The sequence below is a fragment of the Octopus sinensis genome, linkage group LG24, assembly GCF_006345805.1.
Source record: "Octopus sinensis linkage group LG24, ASM634580v1, whole genome shotgun sequence".
NCBI lineage: Eukaryota > Metazoa > Mollusca > Cephalopoda > Octopoda > Octopodidae > Octopus > Octopus sinensis.
In genome coordinates, this window is record NC_043020.1 from 6,186,255 (window position 1) to 6,206,892 (window position 20,638).

The 20,638-nt window shown below is 38.7% G+C and overlaps 1 protein-coding gene across 1 annotated transcript in view; it reads right to left on the reverse strand.

Moving 5' to 3' along the window:
• The window catches only part of LOC115223998, a 56,871-nt gene extending 36,507 nt beyond the window's left edge, over positions 1-20,364 (reverse strand). Inside the window, exon 1 of the mRNA XM_029794780.2 lies at positions 20,216-20,364. The gene's annotated coding sequence lies outside the window, so the exon portion shown is untranslated. The remainder of the gene's footprint in view (positions 1-20,215) is intronic.
• Between the last annotated feature and the right edge of the window lie 274 nt (positions 20,365-20,638).

The window sequence follows — 20,638 nt, forward strand, 5'->3', positions numbered from 1 at the left end:
TATAGACTTGTGAATATATGTGTGTATGTATGTATGTATGTATCTATTCCTGTGTCTTTATGTTTAGGTTTGTCACCCACCACAGTTTGACAATGTTGGTTTATTTATGTCCACATAACTTAGCAGTTCAGAAAAAGTGTTCCAGCATGGCCACAACCCAATACTTGGAAACAAGTAAAACAAAAGACCTGGACTACTTGTTTTGAAGATGTAAAACAAACTAACAAATAAACAAGGTACAGTCCAGATTTATTTACCAATTTCGGTGCAGGCATCACCCTATGGTAAGAAACTTGCTTCCCAACTACATGGTTCTGAGTTCAATCCCATTGCATGGAACCTTAAGGCAAGTATTTTCTACTATAGCCTCGAGCCAACCAAATCCTTGTGAGTGAATTTAGTAGATGGAAACTGGAAAAAGCCTGCCGTGTGTGTGTGTGTGTGTGTGTGTATCCACTACCACTGCTTGACAACTGGTGTTGGTGTGTTTATGTCCCATAACTTAGTGGTTCAGAAAAAGAGACCGATAGATTAAGTACCAGGCTTTAAAAAAAAAATAGTTCTGAGTCAATTTGTTCAACTGAAAACTCTTGAAGGCAGAGCTCCAGCAAGGCCACAGTCTAATGCCCGAAACAAGTAAAAGGTAATTCAATTTACCTAATTTTAATTTATCTATCAATACACCTGCGTATTTACCTGTCATCTGTCAATATGTTTAACTTTATGTATTGATATCTCTACCTGGTATCTATCCACCTCTCTTCCTGTCTACATATTTGTATATATTTATTTACTTTGACAAATACAGAATACAAGAAATAAGACAAACACACCCAGCAACCAGATCTGTCCCAACCTACAAAGGCAGCTTCAATTTCATCTATCAATCATTCTATCTATCTATCTATCTATCCACCTGCCTGTCAATCTATCCATCTATCAATCATAATCTTCATCATTTAGCATCCACTTTCCATGCTGACTATCTATCTATCCATCTATCTACCCAACTGGCCATCTATCTATCTACCCATCCATCCATCCATCCACCTGTCTATCCATCTATCATCATCAAGCACCCATTTTCCATGCTGTCATGGGTTAGACCATTTGACTGGAGCTAGTAACCAGGCCCCAGTCCAATTTTAATTTGGTTTCTACGACTGTAAATAATTTCATTATATTATATGATGAAGACGACTGTATGCTTTTCCTAACATCAACCATTCCAAGAGTGTAGTGAGTGCTCTTTACATGTCACCAGCAAGGGTGCCCTTTACGTGGCACCAGCACGGGTGCCCTTTACCTGTCACCGACATGGATGCCCTTTACGTGTCACCAACACAGGTACCATTCATAGGGCACCAGCATGGGTGCCCTTTACGTGTCTCCAGCACGGGTGCCCTTTACGTGTCTCCAGCACGGGTGCCCTTTACGTATCACCAGCACAGGTGCCCTTTACGTATCACCAGCACAGGTAGCCTTTATGTGTCCCCAGCACAAGTGCCCTTTACGTGTCCCCAGCACAAGTGCCCTTTATGTGTCACCAGCACAAGTGCCCTTTACATGTCTCCAGCACAAGTGCCCTTTACTCATCACCTATTCTGTATGTCTATCACTCAATCTATCAATTCTGTCTATCTATCTGTCTATCCCTCTATCAAGCATTCTCTCTCTTCCTCTCCCTCTATCCATCTACTTTCTATCTGAAATCTGTAACAACAAAATTCTTATTGTTTAAAACCCGTCACTATTCCTCTCTTTTGTTATACTAACACTTAACAGTGCATAGATTATATTCACAACATAAAAAATAATACAAAGAGAGAGAGAAAAAAACCCAGAAAACAGAGAAGAACTGTTCAATGGCACATAAACTTGTTACACAAAGAACTGTTGTTCAACCTGCTGAAAATAGCAGTCAAAACTCCAATACACACTTTACCCTCCCATGTTAAATAAAGGCTGTACTGAAAGTATATTTCCTGATGTACAAAACTAGAATGCTTTTCCTTAAAGATTTGCTTGGTTACTAACTCATGAAGGAAATAGCAATTATAAATACGTTGAGTCAACAAGAGGCTCTCTCTCTATCTCTTGTTGAAAGTAAACTACACTCTTGAGTCACCCAATCCACTTCACAGGTCACCAGAATTCCCCTCATACCACATCCTACTATCAAGAATTTGCACAGGAAAACATTATACATATATATATTGGTAAAAACGGTAAGATCACAAAAGAAAGAAAGAGACCTCAGTATTATGTAAATTTCATTTCATTTGAGTTTGAGTCCATGCTCAGGCCAAGTCGAAGACTCCACCCTCAGAGTCTGGTGTGGTTGCCAGGTTGGATTCTCTGTTTAATTTTGACATGTGTAGGAGCGAGTTTGAGTCAGTTTGTGCTCGTTGTGTATATCCTGGGAGATGGGGTTCATCTCTAATGGTGCTTAAGTATCTATCCAGCTGCAATTTGAATGATTCCACACTGCATCCTGATAGATTTCTGACATGTACCGGAATGGAGTTGAATAGTTGTGCTCCTCGAACCAACAGACTTGACTCTCGCAGGGTTTTTGCTGCCTGGCCAGCCTTTTTGTTGATTGGAAATTCCTAATAGAGGAAATTTATCTGTAAAGTAATATGTTACAATTACTCAATAGTCAAGATAAAACTCTGAGTTTCAGATGCCTAAGTGGAAATCCACAACACCATCTCTTCGGTTCCCGAAGTGGAAATCCACAACACCATCTCTTCGGCATCTGAAACTCAGAGTTTTATCTTGACTATTGAGTAATTGTAACATTATTTTATATATATATATATATAAATCTTTATATATAAAAGTCAAGTTGTGTGTCTGTCTCCTACGATTTAGATTCCTAACTACTCCCACATTTTGCGGTGCAGTTTAACCAAAACCGGGTATCTTATAGTCATGATTCATATCGAGCCCTTCTGGGTATTAGCATGAGTCTACGATTTAAAAAAAAATTTACCATCATTTTTTTCCATTTTAATGCATTTTTTCGCTATTATATAAGGAAGTAACTCTCTAAAAATGTCTACGATGAGTCAACGATTTAAAAAAAAATTTACCATCATTTTTTTCCCATTTTTTTGGCTATAACTCTCTAAAAATGCTTATATAGTTATTTCCCTTACAAACCCGAGCAACGCCGGGCGATACTGCTAGTATATATATATATATTTAAGCAGTTTTGCTTCCCAGTCACATGGTTCAAGGTTCAATCTCACTGTGGGGCACCTTGGTCAAATGTCTTCTACTATAGTCTCAGGATGACTAAAGCCTTCTGAGTGGATTTGGTAGATGGAAACTGAAAGAAGCTTGTCGTGTGTGTGTGTGTGTGTGTGTGTGTGACACCAGGCCAGCAAGCCTGGAGGGAAAGGACAACACATGTCAGTTATAAAGGGACATCACATGTCATCATCTCGAGTCATACCAATTTGTAAGGGTCGATTTCCCAGTTTCCATGGCGTATATATTCCCCACCTGGATAAGATGCCAGTCCTTCGCAGGATTGCTCATTTTAGCCAGCTGAGTGGACTGGAGCAACGTGAAACGAAGTGTTTTGCTCAAGGACACAACGCGTCGCCTGGTCCAAGAATCGAAACCACAAGCTTACGATCATGAGTCCAACACCTTAACCACTAAGCCATGCGCCTCCGGTTGAGAACTGGGGTTGATATAAATCGATATATCTCTTCTCTCCAAGCTTGCCAGAATTTCCTTCCTTGTGCCAGAATTTGCTACAAATATCAGATGTCATTTCTTTCATAAGATATGTGGAGCGAAATTGTTGGCTTGTATCCTGTTTGTAAGAATCAAACGAAAATAGTCGAGGTCTTATATCAAATGATGTTTTATCAATTGCCTCAATTAAGGCTCTATTGTATACTACAATTATTAATTGCAGATGACACTGTTTAATGACAAAATTCACAATTAATGATTATAATTTCCATTTTCACATAATAGGCATGCAAACATAAATAAGTAGCACCATTAAATTTCTCATTAAATAAATGGTCACTCTATATCTTCAACCATTTAGTTTCCTATAGCAATCAAATATATATATATATATATAAATAAGGATAAGATTGTTAATTTAAAAATAGAATAACGATTTTATCAAGTGGTTGGCATGGAAAAAAATAACCTTCAAAAGGTAATAATTATTAAAATTATAAATTAGGGTATCTACGAGATACCACCATGCTGAAAATAGCAGCCACGATCTGACTCTAAAACCACCTTAATTGTCCATATATCGACACGGATATATGTTGATATATGGACAATTAAGTTGGTTTTAGATTCAGATCATGGCTGCTATTTTCAGCATGGCGGTATCTCATAGATACCCTAATTTATAATTTTAATATATATATATATATATATATATATATATAATTGATATAGGATAAAATTTTTTTACGGGAAAAAAATGTTATCATTGGCCAGCAATTTATACATAATTTACAAGATAAGAGCAGAAGAAAAATTCTAATGCCAGATACGCCGAAACAAAAAAATTGTCGATAACCATTAAACTTATGCGTCTCGAAATAAACCGATAGAAATCTCTAAAAAATTTGTTATTACCGTATTGGTCCAATTTCGGGGTTAATTCGCAAGAAATTTTCCCCTCCTCAGCGGCACATACGCGAGATATAAATTAAATACTTATTCATACCCACGGAAGAAGCAAGCACCAAGTCCCGAGCAGACTTAAGTACCCCAAATATATCCAAATAGAAAAAAAAAAAAAAAAAATATATATATAGGGTATCCCAGACGTTGCGCACCACCCTGGCTTTTTGAAAGAATACACCCTCATTGATTTCAGAAACACTTTATTGAGATTAATCATAACAAATGCTCAAATTGAGCACTCTACAATAAAACATGCAGAAAAAAATATAATAAAATAAAATGCTTTAATTATTTTTAATGAAAACCAGAATGGTGCACAACTTCTGGGACACCCTGTATGTGTATATACTCTTTTACTCTTTACTCTTTTACTTGTTTCAGTCATTTGACTGCAGCCATGCTGGAGCATCGCCTTTTAGTCGAGCAAATCGACCCCGGGACTTATTCTTTGTAAGCCCAGTACTTATTCTATCGGTCTCTTTTGCCGAACCGCTAAGTAACGGGGACGTAAATACACCAGCATCGGTTGTCAAGCAATGCTAGGGGGACAAACACAGACACACAAACACACACATATATATACATATATACGACAGGCTTCTTTCAGTTTCTGTCTACCAAATCCACTCACAAGGCATAGGTCGGCCCGGGGCTATAGCAGAAGACACTTGCCCAAGATGCCACGCAGTGGGACTGAACCCGGAACCATGTGGTTGGTTAGCAAGCTACTTACCACACAGCCACTCCTGCGCCTATATATATATATATATATAAATGAATATATATAGGTACAGTCATGACTGTGTGGTAAGAAGCTTGCTTCCCAACCACATGATTCCGGGTTCAGTCCTACTGCATGCCACATTGGGCAGTGTCTACTACTATAGCCTCTGGCCAACCAAAGCTGTGTGAGTGGATTTGGAAGACGGAAACTGAAAGAAGCTTGTCGTATATATATATATGTGTGTGTGTGGGTCTGTCCCCTGCCATCACTTGAAAACCGATGCTAGTGTGTTTATGTCCCCATAACTTAGTGGTTCAGTAAAAGAGACCAATAGAATAAGTACTAAGCTTGCAAAGAATAAGTCCAGGGTCAATTTCTTCAACTAAAACCCTTTAAGGCGATGCTCCAACATGGCAGTAGTCAAAGAATATATACACAGTAAAAGAATATATACACAGACACACACACATTTAGCCTTCCACCATAGCTCCAAGATGGCCCCAAAACTTGGTGCATGTGTTCCATACTGTATCCAAGGGGAGATTTTTGAACACCTCCTTAATCTTGGTGTTATAGGCAGAGTGGTTGGTGTCCATGGGATTACAATTGGCAGATTAGAAAGCCAGAAATTTAGAACTGGTGAAATAGTAAAAATTATCTGACAACCACTCCTGACTCTTTCTGGAACCAAATCCTGCTTTCACATAGATGACGATCCAGCTGGAACCATCTCCAGCCAGGGTTTGACCATTCTCCAGCAGCTTCATTATAGATGGATTCTACCATGCGGATGCAGTCAGAATGCCTGCCGTGATCCTTCCAGCTGGCCACGGCTTCATAGTCTCCACTGCAACTGCCCTTGTCACATTTTACAGCCTTTACAGGGTTCACAGGGTTGTCAGCATCTTGATGCCCTGCATAAATCATCACAAATACAAGTAGCTCTCCTAGTATTCAGATGGCTTCCAGTCCTCCGTGTCAACCACCTTTTCTCAGAGATGTACGATCTTATATCTGTTGATATCATTTTATCATCTACAACAATTACAGCTCCATTGTAGATTTTATTTATGTAATCTACGAATAATAAACAACATAATTAGCAGTTAATGACTACATCCTTCATATTTGTGTAATTGGCAAAAATGCAGTAACGACTGTTTTGGATGGTTCGCACTTTTGAGAATAATGAGCCAACAACTGCCACTCTCACAATGTAACATATATATATATATATAGACGCAGGAGTGGCTGTATGGTAAGTAGCTTGCTTACCAACCACATGGTTCCGGGTTCAGTCCCACTGCATGGCACCTTAGGCAAGTGTCTTCTACTATAGCCTCGGGGCGACCAAAGCCTAGTGAGTGGATTTGGTAGACAGAAACTGAAAGAAGCCCATCGTATATATGTATATGTGTGTGTATGTATATGTGTGTGTGTATATATATATATATATATATATATATAATATATATATATATATATATATATATTATATATATGTGTGTGTGTGTGTGTGTTTGTCCCCCCCAACATCGCTTGACAACCGATGCTGGTGTGTTTACGTCCCCGTAACTTAGCAGTTTGGCAAAAGAGACCGATAGAATAAGTACTAGGCTTACAAAGAATAAGTCCTGGGGTCGATTTGCTCGACCAAAGGCGGTACTCCAGCATGGCCACAGTCAAATGACTGAAACAAGTAAAAGAGTAAAAGTATATATATATATATATATATATATATATATATCATCATCATCGTTTAACGTCCGCTTTCCGCGCTAGCACGGGTTGGACGGTTCGACCGGGTCTGGGAAGCCAGGGGCCGCTCCAGGCTCCAGTCTGAATCTGGCAGAGTTTCTACGGCTGGATGCCCTTCCTAACGCCAACCACTCCGTGAGTGGATTGGGTGCTTTTTACGTGCCACCTGCACAGGGGCCGGAGGGTCCGGCATCGGTCACGATCGGTTCGAGCTTTTAACGTGTCAGCGGCACGGGGGCAACGAGGTCTGGGGTACTTTGGGGATCGGGGTACTTTGGGGATCCAGGGTACTTTGGGGATCCGGGGTACTTAGAATGGGTAGGGGTATGTGGAATTGCTGCAGAAAGCAGCCCGGGTCTTTGTAGTCACAGCATATCTCCAGAGATCTCGGTCCTTCGCCATTGCCTCAGTGAGGCCCAATGCTCTGAGGTCATGCTTGACTACCTCATCCCATGTCTTCCTGGATCTACCTCTCCCCCTGATACCTTCAACTGTTTGGGAGTGGCACTTCTTCACACATCTCTCTTCATCCATCCGCAGCACATGACCATACCATTGCAAGCGTCGCTCTTGCACACCACATCTGATGCTTCTTATATCCAGCATTTCTCTCAGGATGCTTACACTCTGTCTTGCATGCACACTGACACTACACATCCAGCGGATATATAATCATTTAACATCCATTTTCCATGTTGGTATGGGTTGGACGGTTTGACCAGTCAGAGAGATGGCCAGGCTCCAATTGTCTGTTCAGGCTTGGTTTCTATAGCCACTGGTCCACGTGCCTTCACTGTAATACAGTACAAACTATAAAAGATAGCTTTGATCTAAACAGAAATTTTGCTGTCACTTAGCAGTTATTCCCAAACAACATAAGTTTCTCTCTGGCAATGTGTTCTACATGTTTGCTGGTGTATGAAATCATAGTTGTGACTGTTGTCAGTGTAATGTAACTGGTATCTGTGCCAGTGACACATAAAAAGTGCCTTTCGAGCGTTGGGCTTCACGGAGGCAATGTGATTGATTTTGGTGTCATGGAAATAGCAAACGTGCCAGTGACATGAAAAAGCACCTTTTGAGCACCCATGCTGGTGCCACACAAGGAGCACCCGTGCTGGTGCCACGCAAAGGGCACCCGTGCTGGTGCCACGCAAAGAGCACCCGTGCTGGTGCCACGCAAAGAGCACCCGTGCTGGTTCCACGCAAAGAGCACCCGTGCTGGTGCCACGCAAAGAGCACCCGTGCTGGTGCCACGCAAAGAGCACCCGTGCTGGTTCCACGCAAAGAGCACCCGTGCTGGTGCCACGCAAAGAGCACCCGTGCTGGTGTCACGCAAAGAGCACCCGTGCTGGTGTCACGCAAAGAGCACCCGTGCTGGTGCCACACAAAGAGCACCCATGATGGTGTCACGCAAAGAGCACCCATGCTGGTGTCATGCAAAGAGCACCCGTGCTGGTTCCACGCAAAGAGCACCCATGATGGTGCCACGCAAAGAGCACCCGTGCTGGTGCCATGTAAAGAGCACCCATGCTGGTGCCACACAAAGAGCACCCGTGCTGGTGCCATGTAAAGAGCACCCATGCTAATTCCATGTAAAAAGCACTCTGTAAAGTGGATGGTGTTAGGAGGGGCATCCAGTGGTAGGAACCATACCAAAACAACACAATTGGAGCCTGGTGCAGCTCTCTGCCTTGCCAGCTCCTGTCAAACCATCCAACCCATGCCAGCATGGAAAACATGTTAAATGATGAAGATGGTGTATGTATGCCAGATTTCCTTTCAAAGGGAGTACTGTTAGCTGCAGCACATTGACTTCAAGCTTTCAGGAAGCAGTGCAGCCACTATTCCAAGATCATTAATTTTGCTGCACATTATTCCCACGAATTTGATTTGTTCTTTTTTTGAGCTCATAAGCTGGCCGTGCTGGGAAATGGTCATTCTTTAAAAATAACTTCAAGAAAGTATATTTTACATAACTTCCCCAGTTGATTTACACAGACACTAGCAGACATTCGGGTTGGACAAGACTGGTACCGCCTTGGTGACGTGCTGAATCACACGTTTTAAGTAAACAGTTAATATCTATTACATGATTAATTCTCATTAGATTAAAGTGTTATATTCATATACCTTTAGAATTTTCCTTTTGTCACTTTGGTAATACCAGGAAATATACTGCACGTGAGGTCTAATCAAAAGGTGTGAAGGTACTTTGTACAGACTGACCTTGAATTCTGTAGTGCAAAGACAAAAAGTTACACTTATGTTGCTTATAGTAGAACTTGGCGGCGAGCTGGCAGAATCGTTAGCACGCCGGGCGAAATGCGTAGCCGTATTTCGTCTGTCGTTACGTTCCGAGTTCAAATTCCACTGCAGTCGACTTTGCCTTTCATCCTTTCGGGGGTCGATAAATTAAGAAGCAGTTGCGTACTGGGGGGGGTCGATGTAATCGACTTAATCCATTTGTTTGTCCTTGTTTGTCCCCTCTGTGTTTAGCCCCTTGTGGCTAGTAATGAAAAATATAGTAGAACTTGGAGGCGTGTAGTATGGGTGGGTGTCTCAAAAAGAAAATTGTGTTTCAGCTGTGCACATGTCAAGGAAGATGAAATCTTTTTGGAAATGGTCATAACAAGTCATGGGTTTATAGCTATAACCCCAAAATCAAGGCAAAAATAAAAAAATAAAATCCCAGGCGCAGGAGTGGCTGTGTGGTAAGTAGCTTGCTAACCAACCACATGGTTCCGGGTTCAGTCCCACTGCGTGGCATCTTGGGCAAGTGTCTTCTGCTATAGCCTCGGGCCGACCAATGCCTTGTGAGTGGATTTGGTAGACGGAAACTGAAAGAAGCCTGTCGTATATATGTATATATATATATGTATATGTGTGTGTTTGTGTGTCTGTGCTTGTTCCCCTAGCATTACTTGACAACCGATGCTGGTGTGTTTACGTCCCCATCACTTAGCGGTTCGGCAAAAAGAGACCGATAGAATAAGTACTGGGCTTATAAACAGAATAAGTCCCGGGGTCGAGTTGCTCGACTAAAGGCGGTGCTCCAGCATGGCCACAGTCAAATGACTGAAACAAGTAAAGAGTAATTGAAAGGAACAAGATTTTAAGACGATGATGAAATCCAAGAGAATGCAATGAGTCAGTGGCTCACTATCCCAAAACGGGAGTTCCAGGAATGCTTCCATCAGCAATGTTGGGTAAAGTGTGTGGTTTCAGAAAGGGACCAGTTCAAAGGAGATTAAATGTTGAATTGACATGTGTTGTATTGTTATATCTTGAGATGGTCGGGGAGGGTTTTTTCCAAATAAACACACACACACACTGTATATCTGTTGTTCATTTTAGCTTTATTATTGTTTTTAATTTAATGTTCTTTGTCTGAAAATCTTTCATTACACACCTGTAACCTCTTCAACTCTCCTTTGCATGTGTCTCTTCCTGTTCTGTGGAGACCAAAAAGACAGAATGGACTAGACAGAACATGAGGAGACACGTGGGATGGAGAGGCACTGAAGAGGTCACGGGATGTGTGACAAAAGGCTTCCAGACAATGGACATAAGATAAAATAAGAACAATAATAAACAAGTGAAGAACAAAAATATATATGTGCGTTTATTTAGCAAGAAAACTAAAAAAAAATTACCACCCTGAAATACAACAATACCTGTTTCAACACACGGTTTCACAACAAGAATCTTACAAAAATACATATCTATTTTTTTACTTGTTTCAGTCATTTGACTGTGACCATGCTGGAGCACCACCTTTAGTCGAGCAAATCAACCCCAGGACTTATTCTTTGTAAGCCTAGTACTTAATCTATCAGTCTCTTTTGCCAAACTGCTAAGTTACGGGGACGTAAACACACCAGCATTGGTTGTCAAGCGATGTTGGGGGTGGGTGGACAAACACAGACACACAAACACACATATATAAATATATACGACAAGCTTCTTTCAGTTTCCGTCTACCAAATCAACTCACAAGACTTTGGTCGGCCTGAGGCTATAGTAGAAGACACTTGGCCAAGGTGCCATGCAGTGGGACTGAATCCGGAACCTAAATTTTCTAAATATTTACTTCTGAGAAAACCACGCGGTAGCAGTGGATTTTGAAAATTTAGAGTATATAGGCTTGAGGCTTCCTTGCTGTAGCCTCGTCGACATATTCTCGTCCTAGGCTTCTCTGCTGATGAGACACGCCAGTTGTAAGCAAATTTAATTTAATTTAATTAATTTGTTTACCAAAGTTTGTCGAAACTATGCATAGTCCAGAGATGAAAAGGGTAAATGTTTTTATTTCTCTTCCAATTTCAGAATTACAACTATTTAGCGGTTTGAGTTTGGCTGCTCTTTCTAGTGAGTCGAATGGCCTATCAGGGCCATTCCTATATTGTTGAATGTATATTATATAGTCTTTGACTATCTTCTGTTTCTCACTAGACCGCTGGTAGCGGGGAATTTTTTCTAGAATTTTTTTGCTACCCTGATATTTATTAATATATATATATATATATATATATATATTTATCACCGTGATCACCATGACCGACCAGGCTATCAGATGTTACTACACATCGCTGGTCACAATGTGCTTCGCATTATTTTAGCCTTCAAATGACGTCACCCCACTGGCTAAGCGAGCAGGCCAACATATATATATATAGGCACAGGTGTGGCTGTGTGGTTAAGAAGCTTGCTTCCCGACTGTGTCATCTTGAGTTCAGTTCCACTGTGAGGCACCTTGGATGCCTTCAACTATAGCCATGGCCTCGTGAATGGATTTGGCAGACAAAAAAAAGGCTTAGTGTGTGTGTCTTTGTGCTGACATAAGAAAATGTTTGTAAATAAATCATGTTAGTAGTTTTAGAAACCTTGCCAGAACAGACTGAAGCCTGGTGCAACCTCCTGGCTTGCCAGTCCTCAGTCAAGCCATCCAATCCATGCCAGCATGGAAAGCGGATGTTAAACGATGACGATGAGTCATAAAAACAAAGTTGTTTATTTTCAGTTTATTGTGAAACACATAACTAGTCACGTGTAGAAAATATCTTTGTTCGGAACAGGTTGATGTCCTGACAGAAAGCCTTGTAAACATATATATATATCATCATCATTATCATCATGACAATCGTTTTCTATGCTGACACGGTTGGATGATTCACTAAGGGCTGGCAAGCCGGAGGTCTGCACCAGGCCCCAATCGTTTGTTCCGGCATGGTTTCTCTGGCTGAATGCCCTTCCAAACACAAACCAATTTACAGAATGTACTCAGTGCTTTTTACACGGTGACACCAGCACAGGTGCTTTTTCACTTCTTTCAGTTTTCATCTTCCAAATCTACTCACAAGGCTTTGGTTGGTTCGAAGCCATCATAGAAGGCACTGAGACCCAGGGCACCTCTCACGAGGACCGAACCCCTGAAACCATACGGTCAGGGAAGCAAAGTTCTTGACCATATAACCACTCCTGCTACTATACACTAAATAAACAATAATTACAGCCTTCATCCTGTTGAGTACTATCTTCCTGGTCTATGTAGAATTTCATGTTCTTCACACACAAACCAGGCAATAATCTGGGACAGAGGAAAGAGAGCGCATTCTAACGCAAAAATCAATTGCCCAACCGGTTCGGGTTTTTTTTTTGGTTTTTGGTTCAGTCTGTGGCTATGCTGGAGCACCACCTTTAGTCAAACAAACCGACCCCAGGACTCATTCTTTGTAAGTCTAGTACTTATTCTATCAGTTTCTTTTGCTGAACCGCTAAGTTACAGGGACAAACACACTAACATTGGTTGTCAAGTGATGGTGGGAGGACAAACACAGACACAAACATACACACACACATATATAATACAATGGGCTTCTTTCAGTTTCCGTTTACCAAATCCACTCACAAGGCTTTGGTTAGCCCAAGGCTGTAGTAGAAGACACATACCCAAGGTGCCATGCAGTGGGACTGAACCCAGAGCCATGTGGTTTGTAAGCAAGTTACTTACTATGCAGCCACTCCTGCACCTATGTTAATATGTTGTTAAAAATAAAAGAAAACCTCTATTCCAGACTAAGAAGAAGTGCCTCTATCAGTGGACCGTAACCTTTTTTGTTTCAATATCTTTTGCTATCTTGTGGCCAGAATCATTATTCTCTACCCAAGAAGTTTCTGTCCTTACTGGCGAAGAAAATCTTCCTGGTGAATTTTTACATCCGCTTCTGAGATGAAGGTTTGTCCGATGTATTTTGAAGAGAACGAAACAAGGGGAAACCTGAAGGCACAAAGTTGGGCTAATATACCCTCTGTACCTGGCTTTTGTCAACATGGAGAAAGCCTCGGGCAGGGTCCCCAGCTCTCTTATCTGGTGGTCGATGTGGAAGCTAGGGATAGACATGTGGTTAGTGAGAGCAGTACATGTACAGGGATGCTGTCAGTAAGGTGAAGGTTGGCAATGAGTATAGCAAAAGAATTCAGTGTACATGTAAGATTCCACTAAGGCTCAGTTCTCAGCCCCCTCCTGTTTATCTTAGGAGTAAAACTTCCCAGCCAAGACCCAGTAACTTCTGTCATGTCTGCAAAGAAGTGTTTGGTTTGGTATTGTGATAAATGACAAGACCCTCACAATTAGCAGGTGCTGGACACTTCTAGTGCATTATTGCATTTGATTTGTCTAGCTGGTCACAGTACATATCTGAATCGAAGGTCCTGTCAATGGGAAGAAGCTCATGAAAGACAACACCCTTCCAATCCCACCAAACTTCTTCAGGTAACTCCCTGCTTTGGAATTCGTTTATGGTAATTCATCATGGCAGTGGTTTTCAACCAGGGTTCTGCGGAACCTCAGGGCTCCGCCAGTACAGTCCAGGGGTTCCGCAAGAATTTACAAAACTGCTAAAATCGGCAGTAATTTTTAATTCTCCTGTGCAGATATGTGTGCATAAGACTATTAAGTTATTGCACAGGGGTTCCTCGAGCCAGTGGAATGTTTCCTTGGGGTTCCGCTCCAGCAAAAAAGGCTGAAAAGCACTGCACCATGCTGATGCCATAATCGTTTCACTTCACATTGTTATAAAAAATCTATTTTTCATCCCCTGTAAGCCCATCTTCAAGGGGGTGCACTGGACAGTAACGGCCCCCTTCACTATTCAATAGTGCACCCTTAAATTTAGAAAATACAGTTTACAAAAATTTTTCTGCAATACAAATTAGTGCTCACCCAGAATAGTCTGAAGCACCTCTAAGCACCAAAATTTGGTGATGGGCCTGGTCCCCTGTCACCATTCTCTTCAAAAAAAGGATTATTTTCTTCACGTTTCTGCAATGAATCACAGATGGAAATCCCTTGGGTGAGGTTAACCTCATTCAAACATCAAGCTTGCTGATGATACCAAGTTGATGCAGATGGTTTCCAACACTCAATTTGGTTACTTGAAGAACATCTGCAGGCATCCTGGTTGTACACTTGAGGCCGGCGTTGACTAACTCTTTTGTTTTGTTACTAAATCTCAGATGGCCAGCCAGACCAAAAAAATTCCCCAATTAAAATCTTAAAAACCACTTCTAGCATGCACACGTTGTCACAGGCATCCTCTCCTTACACAACAAATATTCCTGCAGGCTTTTGCCATGTTCTTGCCTTCTTTAACCCTTTTGTTACTAACCCGGCCAAAACCGGCTCTGGCTCTGTGGTAAAATGTCTTGTTTTCATAAGTTCTGAGTTAAAATCTTCCACCAAACCTTAGTCACAATTTATGTTCATAACACTAGCTTGATGATAACTAAGTTATTTTACTAAATTCTTTGTTATATTTAAAATAATTGAAAGAAACACAGAGCATCTCAAAATAAATACAGTAATGAAAGGGTTAAAATGGAAAAAAAAAAAAAAGGGCCGCAAGGTGTCAGTAATGTTCATTCTCATTTTCCATTTTCAGGGTGATATTCCAAACACAAAATACAACCTGTCTCATTGCAAGCTCACATGAAACTACAATGCAGTGTTAGGTATCTAACAAGTGCACCAAGGGACAAGCTGAAGTTGGCTACTAATTAAAGTATATGAAGTTTAGCATTGACATAATCTAAACAAACTTCTTGACTGACTAAACCACTTATTAGTCATTCAAAAACTGTTAATCTATATATATAAAGTTGAAGTCGTCTGTGTCTGGCAGGTTTGGTAGCCTTCAACTAACACTATCTCCTCCGAGACCCTGCTGCGCAAGTTCACCAAAATTGAGAGTATGATAGAAGATAAAATTCAAATCAGACCGTGTTAACACCAAAAATTATTTACATCAAAAAGGTGATTTTTTTCTATGAAAATCCTTATTTTTTACGATTTTTTGACTGCTGTGTTGCCATTTTTCGGTGTATTTCAACCAGAAAAATGTTCACTTAAAGAGAATAACAAGCTACATAATGCAAAATTTTTACTTTTCAAAAATTCCAATTCTAAAGGGTCAAAACAAACCCGAGCAACGATACTGCTAGTTAGTTCACTTACACATTGTTTCATGTGAAAATTTCCATTGCATATATTATGATCTGGTCACTGACATATTTCCATTGCAAATGACACATAAATGTGGCCACCAAATATATAAATATTAAAATGAAGTTAATAATTTCAGTGAGTCATCCATGCTATAACTGTCAAAACTTATATTTGTTAACAGTCAAGGTTATGGGAAAACTAGTCTCAAAATGTGACCGAGCATTTCACGCTGATTTATTTACACTTGGCAATATTGACAACTCCAGTGCAGAACCATAGGTGACATTTAGGTCAGTTAGTTACATGCCACAACCAAGAATATACTACTGCTCAACACTATAAAAATATAACTGGTCTCTTTTTCTTTTAGAGCCTGCATTTTTTTGTCCTGACCTATGGACCAACACACACATATATATATATATACTCTTTTACTTGTTTCAGTCATTTGACTGCGGCCATGCTGGAGCAACGCCTTTAATCGAGCAACTCGACCCTGGGACTTATTCGTTTTTTTTTTGTAAGCCTAGTACTTATTCTATCGGTCTCTTTTGCCGAACCGCTAAGTGACGGGGACATAAACACACCAGCATCGGTTGTCAAGCAATGCTAGGGGGACAACCACAGACACACAAACACATACATACATATACATATATATGACAGGCTTCTTTCAGTTTCCGTCTACCAATCCACTCACAAGGCATTGGTCGGCCCGGGGCTATAGCATAAGACACTTGCCCAAGATTGCCACGCAGTGGGACTGAACCCGGAACCATGCGGTTGGTTAGCAAGCTACTTACCACACAGCCACTCCTGCGCCTATATATATTATATATATATATATATATATATATATATATATGTATATATATTCTATCTATATATTTATAAAAAGCAAAGTTAGTACATCGACTGCTAATTTCTCTGAATGAATAAGCTAGAGTTTTTTGGAGAGGTTTTGCATTTGGAGGAGGGGAATAAATTATCATTACAATTGAAGTGTGAAAGTTGTAAAAGTAATTTATGGACTTCCTTTGTGTGTGTGTGTGTGTGTATACTCATGCACGTGCATTACTTTCATTTTTGAAAATCAGCAGTACAGTATCGCCTTTTATTATCTTTTTTTTTGAGCGGCCAACTCCTTTGTCAAGGGTTTCGTTGGCGCGTTGTTGATCCTTTCTGTTGAGTATATCTATCTACACAAATATATGAAATTATTGTATACAGGCGCAGGAGTGGTTCCGGGTTCAGTCCTGTGTGGCACCTTGGGCAAGTGTCTTCTACTATAGCCGCAGGCCGACCAAGTGGATTTGGTAGATGGAAACTGAAAGAAGCCCATCGTATATAGATATATATATATATATGTATATATATATATATATATATGTGTGTGTGTGTGTGTTTGTGTGTCTGTCCCCCTAGCATTGCTTGACAACCGATGCTGGTGTGTTTATGTCCCCGTTACTTAGCGGTTCGGCAAAAGAGACCGATAGAATAAGTACTGGGCTTACAAAAGAATAAGTCCCGGGGTTGAGTTGCTCGATTAAAGGCGGTGCTCCAGCATGGCCGCAGTCAAATGACAAACAAGTAAAAGAGTAAGGAGTATATCTATCTATGCAAATATATAATAATAATGAAATTATTCTATACAGTGCTCAGGTATCTATCTCTACAGACACAAGGCTATCCTTGAGTTTTAGTGTAACTATTTATAACAGCACTACTAAACTTAAATCAGCAAAAAAATTTCAATCCTATTACAAGCAAAGATGCTCACAGCCACATCTCAAGAGAAATGGTGGATCTTTTCGGTTTAAATCGGCAGTTTTTTCTAGCGGTGTCATATGAAATTGTCACCCATAATTATGACCCATCTATTGCATTTCAATCTGTTTTAGGGTTAGAGTTAGGGTGGGGGGAAGGGTATCTTTTTTTCTTCACAAATGTAAATAAACTCAATCTGTTTCTTAAACGAGGGACATATTCATACGGCACAGAATGTTTTTTTTACCTCAATAGACGTCATTGATTGGTTGAAATTGCAGAAATTGAAGAAAAAAAACAACAACAAATATCTTACAAACTATAGAATTTTCTCAATAAAGCCAAGAGAAAAAAGATGTTTTATAAACACATTCTACCAGTATACGAAATTTAAAAGTGTTTAGTTACGTAGAAATTATTTTTAAAAAACTACCGGTCAAACCGAAAAGATCCGAAATGGTTAAGAAAGGAAAAATTGCCAGCCGTTAGGCAAAAGTGAAAGTAAAATTTTAAGCTTAGCGATCGCCCGCATGTGTGTGTGTGTGTGAGCACATATGTGGATGCGTTGTATGCGTCTGTGTGTATATATATATATATTCTTTACTACCCACAAGGGGCCAAACAGAGAGGGGACAAACAAAGACAGACAAACGGACTAAGTCGATTACATCGACCCCAGTGCGTAACTGGTACTTAATTTATCGACCCCGAAAGGATGAAAGGCAAAGTCGTATATATATATATATATGCAAAGTGTGTATATATATATGCATGTGAGCACACACACACACATATATATTTGTATGCATGTCTATATATATATATATATATATAATGCATGTGCAGATAGATAGATAGATAGAATGATAGATAGATGTGTGCTACACACAGAAAAACGAATATTCAGTTGATATCCAAATCCTAATGAAATTTTTATCGTTTCTAACCTAGAGAATATATATATATATATATATATATATATATATATATATATGTATGTATATGCACGAATGGCTCACTCTGGCTGCATATAATTCTTATTATGAATAATACTTGTAGACAAGAATGGCAACTGCACAATTCTGCTGCATCTAAATTGCAAAGAACCTGTTGCATTTTACAGCAGTGCATCTCTCGAAAAGAATTGGAAATAACGTAAATTGGACCAAAAAACGAAACGGAAATGAGATTTTTAAATTATAATAATAATAATAATAATACTTTTACAGATGTTAAATAAACCTTCACGTTACGAGTAATTTGGCTCATTTCACCAAATTTACCTACATTCACTTATATTACAAATTCAAAGAATTTTTATATATATATACTATATATATATATATATATATATATATTGGGTGTGTGTGTGTGGTGTGTGTGTGTGTGTGTATATATATATATATAGTATGTATGTATATATATTTAGCAGAAGCAACCGAGTGACTCAAGGTCCGATAGTTTCGTACGTGGGCACTTATCAGTTTATATATATATATATATATATATATATTAATAAATAAAACATATGCATATATATGTATATCATATATGTACGTACCTATCTTTACATGTATATATACATGCATATGTTTTATTTATTAATATATATATATATATATATTTTTGATAAATAAAACATATGCATATATTATATATACATGTATGTACGTAACCTACCTCTACATGTATATATATACACGCATATATGAGTACAGGACACAAAAAAAAAAACGTCGAAACACATGAGAAACGAAAACATAAGAAACAAACCCAAGGAACTGGACATTTTTCTTAAACAACAAAAACCCCTTCTTCAGTCGCCATGGTTTCATCTACTCTACGACGTTTATATATATATATATATATATAAAACTAAAGAGACGAAGAGAGAGACAGGTTTAAATACATATATATATATATATTATATATATATAATAATATATATTATAGAAAGATAGATATATATGATTCCAAGTATGGCAAGTGCTAGCTGCCTTCCAACCATGGCCTCGGAGCGATGGGTTTGGGGGAAGATCCTGTGGAATTTAATTTGCTAAGCAGAAAGCATGCCCAAGCTTGGAATTAAAGCTGAAGATTACGGTAAAGAAACAAGTGTCTAAGAGATACACAGCCACTTTATGCAATGAGTAAGAGGTTTTGGTAAAGCGAACTCTGGAACGGAATGGAATGCAATGGAATGGTCGTTCGTCAGCAGAACAATATATATATACATACATACACACGCATATATATATATATATACATACATACACAACGCATATATATATATATATACACACGCCATATATATATACATTACACAAGATATATATACATACATACACACGCATATATATATATATATACACACACACACACAGTATATATATATATATATATAATATACACACACACACAGTATGTATATATATACACCACACACCACACAGTATATATATATACACACAACACACACCAGTATATAATGCACACACACAGTATATATATATACACACACAGTATAATATATACACAAACACAGTATATATAACCACAAACACAGTATATATATATACACAAACACAGTATATATATATATATATATAATATATATATATATATATATATATATACTGGGTGTATATATTTATATGCATGTGTGTGTATTGATATATATATTATTTAGAAACATGGAACCAAAAAAGAAGGAATGCAATAAAATAATAAATAAAATATATCAATATATCTTTTCTAAAATGCATTAATACATTACTTACCGTGTCTTGTTCGTTGGAGCGTCGTACATAGACATCATATCTGTATGTGTGTATATATATGTATATATATTTATACATATACACTCAGGAACCAGGTTTTATATAATATATATATATATGTGTGAGAATGAATGAGTGTGGGTATATACACATACATATACTATGTATATGTGTATGTGTATATATATATATATATATATATTATAGCGTTATAATATTATATATATATATGTATATATATTTATACATATACACTCAGGAATTTGGTTTTATATAATATATATATGAGTGTGTGTGAGTGTGGGTATATACATATACATATAGTATGTATATGTATGTATATATATATATATATATATTATAGCGTTATAATATTATATATATATGTATATAAGTGTATATATATTCGTATATACACACGGG